The 6,267-nt window shown below is 71.3% G+C and overlaps 1 protein-coding gene across 4 annotated transcripts in view; it reads left to right on the top strand.

Annotated features, from left to right (window-relative positions):
• Window positions 1–627: 627 nt before the first annotated feature.
• LOC144491407 (septin-2) overlaps window positions 628–6,267 on the top strand; it is a 94,062-nt gene continuing 88,422 nt past the window's right edge. For 2 of the 4 annotated variants that reach the window (XM_078209194.1, XM_078209192.1), the window contains exon 1: window positions 628–786. The gene's annotated coding sequence lies outside the window, so the exon portion shown is untranslated. The remainder of the gene's footprint in view (window positions 787–6,267) is intronic. The other 2 variants (XM_078209193.1, XM_078209195.1) reach the window with 2 other exon arrangements.

Below are 6,267 nucleotides of genomic sequence, written 5' to 3'. Positions count from 1 at the left end.
GGGTGTGCCTACCCCTTTAACCGCTCCTCGAGAGGGGTGTGCCTGCCCCTTGAACCGCACCTCGAGAGGGGTTTGCCTGCCCCTTTAACCGCTTCCCGACAGGGGTGTGCCTGCCCCTTCAACCCCTCCTTGACAGGGGTGTGCCTGCCCCTTTAACCGCTCCTCAAGAGGGGTGTGCCTGCCCCTTTAACCGCTCCTCAAGAGGGGTGTGCCTGCCCCTTTAACCGCTCCTTGAGAAGGGTGTGCGTGCCCCTTTAACCGCTCCTCAAGAGGGGTGTGCCTGCCCCTTTAACCGCTCCTCGATAGGGGTATGCCTGCCCCTTTAACCACTCCTCGAGAGGGGTGTGCCTGCCCCTTTAACCGCTCCTCGATAGGGGTGTGCCTGCCCCTTTAACCGCTCCTCGAGAGGGGTGTGTCTGCCCCTTTAAACGCTCCCCAACAGGGGTGTGCCTGCCCCTTTAACCGCTCCTCGAGAGGGGTGTGCCTGCCCCTTTAACCGCTCCTCGAGAGGGGTGTGCCTGCCCCTTTAACCGCTCCTCGAGAGGGGTGTGCCTGCCCCTTTAAGCAGCCCCTCCCCCCCGATGCGTTGTGGCTCTGGGTTGTTCTCGCGAGATTATCGTTGCGCCGGGCGGGAGCGGCCAGAATTAGAGAAGCGGAGCCGATCCCAGAGAGAGAGAGAGAGAGTGAGGGGAGAGAGATCCACCCACCCCGCCCGCCCGCCAGGTGAGAGGGAGCGGACTCCCATTATCCAGCCGCTCTCCTGGAACTCAACATCCGCCGATCCCGGTGAGCCTCCCGGCTCTAACCCCCTTTACTCGGCTTCCCCGACATTGTTCCCCGTCTGACATCGGCCCCGCACTGAGGGCGTGGAGGGGGGGGGGGGAGTGAGGAGAAGGGAGGGGGGGGGGAGTGAGGAGAAGGGAGGGGGGGGGAGTGAGGAGAAGGGAGGGGGGGGGGAGTGAGGAGAAGGGGGGGGGAGAGAGTGAGGAGAAGGGAGGGGGGGGGGAGTGAGGAGAAGGGGGGGGGAGAGAGTGAGGAGAAGGGGGGGGGAGAGAGTGAGGAGGAGGGGGGGGGAGAGTGAGGAGGAGGGGGGGGGAGAGAGTGAGGAGAAGGGGGGGGAGTGTGAGGATAAGGGGAGGGGGGAGAGTGAGGATAAGGGGAGGGGGGAGAGAGTGAGGAGAAGGGAGGGGGGAGAGTGAGGAGGAGGAGGGGGGGAGAGTGAGGAGGAGGGGGGGGGAGAGTGAGGAGAAGGGGGGGAGAGTGAGGAGAAGGGGGGGGGGAGAGTGAGGAGAAGGGGGGGGGGGAGAGTGAGGAGAAGGGGAGGGGGGGGAGAGTGAGGAGAAGGGGAGGGGGGGGAGAGTGAGGAGAAGGGGGGGGAGAGAGTGAGGAGAAGGGGGGGGGAGAGAGTGAGGAGGAGGGGGGGGGGAGAGTGAGGAGGAGGGGGGGGGGAGAGTGAGGAGGAGGGGGGGGGGAGAGAGTGAGGAGAAGGGGGGGGGGGAGTGTGAGGATAAGGGGAGGGGGGAGAGTGAGGATAAGGGGAGGGGGGAGAGAGTGAGGAGAAGGGAGGGGGGAGAGTGAGGAGGAGGAGGGGGGGGAGAGTGAGGAGGAGGGGGGGGAGAGTGAGGAGAAGGGGGGGAGAGTGAGGAGAAGGGGGGGGGAGAGTGAGGAGAAGGGGGGGGAGAGTGAGGAGAAGGGGAGGGGGGGGAGAGTGAGGAGAAGGGGAGGGGGGGGAGAGTGAGGATAAGGGGAGGGGGGGGGAGAGTGAGGATAAGGGGAGGGGGGGGAGAGTGAGGATATGGGGAGGGGGGGGGAGAGTGAGGATAAGGGGAGGGGGGGGGAGAGTGAGGATAAGGGGAGGGGGGGGGAGAGTGAGGATAAGGGAGGGGGAGAGAGTGAGGATAAGGGAGGGGGGGGGAGTGAGGAGAAGGGGAGGGGGGAGAGTGAGGAGGAGGGGGGGAGAGTGAGGAGGAGGGGGGGAGAGTGAGGAGGAGGGGGGGGGAGAGTGAGGAGGAGGGGGGGGAGAGTGAGGAGGAGGGGGGGGGAGAGTGAGAGGAGAAGGGGGGGGGAGAGTGAGAGGAGAAGGGGGGGGGAGAGTGAGAGGAGAAGGGGGGGGAGAGTGAGAGGAGAAGGGGGGGAGAGTGAGAGGAGAAGGGGGGGGGGAGAGTGAGAGGAGAAGGGGGGGGAGAGTGAGAGGAGAAGGGGGGGGGAGAGTGAGAGGAGAAGGGGGGGGGGAGAGTGAGAGGAGAAGGGGGGGGGAGAGTGAGAGGAGAAGGGGGGGGGAGAGTGAGAGGAGAAGGGGGGGGGAGAGTGAGAGGAGAAGGGGGGGGGAGAGTGAGAGGAGAAGGGGGGGGAGAGTGAGAGGAGAAGGGGGGGTAGAGTGAGAGGAGAAGGGGGGGTAGAGTGAGGAGGAGGAGGGGGGGGAGAGTGAGGAGGGGTGGGGGCGGGGGGGAGAGTGAGGAGGAGGTGGGGGCGGGGGGGAGTGAGGAGGAGGTGGGGGCGGGGGGGAGTGAGGAGGTGGGGCGGGGGGGAGTGAGGAGGTGGGGGCGGGGGGGGATGAGGAGGTGGGGGCGGGGGGGGTGAGTGAGGAGGAGGTGGGGGCGGGGGGGGATGAGGAGGTGGGGGCGGGGGGGGTGAGTGAGGAGGAGGTGGGGGCGGGGGGGTGAGTGAGGAGGAGGTGGGGGCGGGGGGGGTGAGTGAGGAGGAGGTGGGGGGGTGAGTGAGGAGGAGGTGGGGGCGGGGGGGGTGAGTGAGGAGGAGGTGGGGGGGTGAGTGAGGAGGAGGTGGGGGCGGAGGGGGGTGAGTGAGGAGGAGGTGGGGGCGGAGGGGGGTGAGTGAGGAGGAGGTGGGGGCGGAGGGGGGTGAGTGAGGAGGAGGTGGGGGCGGAGGGGGTGAGTGAGGAGGAGGTGGGGGCGGAGGGGGGTGAGTGAGGAGGAGGTGGAGGAGGAGGTGGGGGCGGGGGGGTTGAGTGAGGAGGAGGTGGAGGAGGAGGTGGGGGCGGGGGGGTTGAGTGAGGAGGAGGTGGGGCGGGGGGGGGGTGAGTGAGGAGGAGGTGGGGCGGGGGGGGAGTGAGGAGGAGGTGGGGCGGGGGGGAGTGAGGAGGAGGTGGGGGCGGGGGGGAGTGAGGAGGAGGTGGGGGCGGGGGGGGAGTGAGGAGGAGGTGGGGGCGGGGGGGGAGTGAGGAGGAGGTGGGGGCGGGGGGGGAGTGAGGAGGAGGAGGGGGGGGGAGAGTGAGAGGAGAAGGGGGGGGGAGAGTGAGAGGAGAAGGGGGGGGAGAGTGAGAGGAGAAGGGGGGGGGAGAGTGAGAGGAGAAGGGGGGGGGAGAGTGAGAGGAGAAGGGGGGGGGAGAGTGAGAGGAGGAGGGGGGGGGAGAGTGAGAGGAGAAGGGGGGGGAGAGTGAGAGGAGAAGGGGGGGGAGAGTGAGAGGAGAAGGGGGGGGGAGAGTGAGAGGAGAAGGGGGGGGGAGAGTGAGAGGAGAAGGGGGGGGGAGAGTGAGAGGAGGAGGGGGGGGGAGAGTGAGGAGGAGGTGGGGGGGGGGGGGAGAGTGAGGAGGAGGTGGGGGCGGGGGGGTGAGTGAGGAGGAGGTGGGGGCGGGGGGGAATGAGGAGGTGGGGGCAGGGGGGGATGAGGAGGTGGGGGCGGGGGGGATGAGGAGGTGGGGGCGGGGGGGATGAGGAGGTGGGGGCGGGGGGGATGAGGAGGTGGGGGCGGGGGGGGTGAGTGAGGAGGAGGTGGGGGGGTGAGTGAGGAGGAGGTGGGGGGGTGAGTGAGGAGGAGGTGGGGGGGTGAGTGAGGAGGAGGTGGGGGGGTGAGTGAGGAGGAGGTGGGGGGGTGAGTGAGGAGGAGGTGGGGGGGTGAGTGAGGAGGAGGTGGGGGGGTGAGTGAGGAGGAGGTGGGGGGGTGAGTGAGGAGGAGGTGGGGGGGTGAGTGAGGAGGAGGTGGGGGGGTGAGTGAGGAGGAGGTGGGGGGGTGAGTGAGGAGGAGGTGGGGGCGGAGGGGGGTGAGTGAGGAGGAGGTGGGGGCGGAGGGGGGTGAGTGAGGAGGAGGTGGGGGCGGAGGGGGCTGAGTGAGGAGGAGGTGGGGGCGGAGGGGGCTGAGTGAGGAGGAGGTGGGGGAGGAGGTGGAGGAGGAGGTGGGGGCGGGGGGGTTGAGTGAGGAGGAGGTGGGGCGGGGGGGGTGAGTGAGGAGGAGGTGGGGCGGGGGGGAGTGAGGAGGAGGTGGGGCGGGGGGGGGAGTGGGGAGGAGGTGGGGGCGGGGGGGGAGTGAGGAGGAGGTGGGGGCGGGGGGGGAGTGAGGAGGAGGTGGGGGCGGGGGGGGAGTGAGGAGGAGGTGGGGGCGGGGGGGGAGTGAGGAGGAGGTGGGGGCGGGGGGGGAGTGAGGAGGAGGTGGGGGCGGGGGGGAGTGAGGAGGAGGTGGGGGCGGGGGGGAGTGAGGAGGTGGGGGGGGCGGGGGGGGGGAGTGAGGAAGAGGAGGGGCGGGGGGGAGTGAGGAAGAGGGGGGGCGGGGGGGAGTGAGGAGGAGGGGGGGCGGGGGGGAGTGAGGAGGTGGGGGGGGCGGGGGGGGGGGGTGAGGAGGAGGGGGGGGCGGGGGGGAGTGAAGAGGAGGGGGGGGCGGGGGGGAGTGAGGAGGAGGGGGGGCGGGGGGGAGTGAAGAGGAGGGGGGGGCGGGGGGGAGTGAGGAGGAGGGGGGGCGGGGGGGAGTGAGGAGGAGGGGGAGACGGGGGGGAGTGAGGAGGAGGGGGAGACGGGGGGGAGTGAGGAGGAGGTGGGGGCGGGGGGGAGTGAGGAGGAGGTGGGGGGCGGGGGGGGGAGTGAGGAGGAGGTGGGGGGCGGGGGGGGGGGGGAGTGAGGAGGAGGTGGGGGCCGGGGGGGAGTGAGGAGGAGGAGGTGGGGGCGGGGGGGAGTGAGGAGGAGGTGGGGGCCGGGGGGAGTGAGGAGGTGGGGGCGGGGGGGGGAGTGAGGAGGAGGTGGGGGCTGGGGGGGAGTGAGGAGGTGGGGGCGGGGGGGAGTGAGGAGGAGGTGGGGGCGGGGGGGGAGTGAGGAGGAGGTGGGGGCAGGGGGGGTGAGGAGGAGGTGGGGGCGGGGGGGGTGAGGAGGAGGTGGGGGCGGGGGGGGGGTGAGGAGGAGGTGGGGGCGGGGGGGGGGGTGAGGAGGAGGTGGGGGCGGGGGGGGAGTGAGGAGGAGGAGGTGAGGGCGGTGGGGGAGTGAGGAGGAGGTGGGGGCGGGGGGGGAGTGAGGAGGAGGTGGGGGCGGGGGGGGAGTGAGGAGGAGGAGGGGTCGGGGGGGGGAATGAGGAGGAGGTGGGGGGGGGAGAGTGAGGAGGAGGGGGGGAGAGTGAGGAGGAGGGGGGGGGGAGAGTGAGGTGGAGGGGGTGGGGAGAGTGAGGAGGAGGGGGGGGGGAGAGTGAGGAGGAGGGGGGGGGGAGAGTGAGGAGGAGGGGGGGGGAGAGTGAGAGGAGAAGGGGGGGGAGAGTGAGAGGAGAAGGGGGGGGAGAGTGAGAGGAGAAGGGGGGGAGAGTGAGAGGAGAAGGGGGGGGAGAGTGAGAGGAGAAGGGGGGGGAGAGTGAGAGGAGAAGGGGGGGGAGAGTGAGAGGAGAAGGGGGGGGAGAGTGAGAGGAGAAGGGGGGGGGAGAGTGAGAGGAGAAGGGGGGGGAGAGTGAGAGGAGAAGGGGGGTTAGAGTGAGAGGAGAAGGGGGGTAGAGTGAGAGGAGGAGGGGGGGGAGAGTGAGAGGAGGAGGGGGCGGGGGAGAGTGAGGAGGAGGTGGGGGCGGGGGGGAGAGTGAGGAGGAGGTGGGGGCGGGGGGGAGTGAGGAGGTGGGGGCGGGGGGGAGTGAGGAGGTGGGGGCGGGGGGGAGTGAGGAGGTGGGGGCGGGGGGGATGAGGAGGTGGGGGCGGGGGGGGATGAGGAGGTGGGGGCGGGGGGGGATGAGGAGGTGGGGGCGGGGGGGTGAGTGAGGAGGAGGGTGGGGGCGGGGGGGGTGAGTGAGGAGGAGGTGGGGGGGGGGGGGTGAGTGAGGAGGAGGTGGGGGGCGACGGGTGAGTGAGGAGGAGGTGGGGCGGGAGGGGGGTGAGTGAGGAGGAGGTGGGGGCGGAGGGGGGTGAGTGAGGAGGAGGTGGGGGCGGAGGGGGGTGAGTGAGGAGGAGGTGGGGGCGGAGGGGGGTGAGTGAGGAGGAGGTGGGGGCGGATGGGGGGTGAGTGAGGAGGAGGTGGGGGCGGAGGGGGGTGAGTGAGGAGGAGGTGGAGGAGGAGGTGGAGGAGGAGGTGGGGGCGG

Source organism: Mustelus asterias, chromosome 3, assembly GCF_964213995.1.
Source record: "Mustelus asterias chromosome 3, sMusAst1.hap1.1, whole genome shotgun sequence".
NCBI lineage: Eukaryota > Metazoa > Chordata > Chondrichthyes > Carcharhiniformes > Triakidae > Mustelus > Mustelus asterias.
This window is presented reverse-complemented; position numbering and strand designations above follow the sequence as displayed.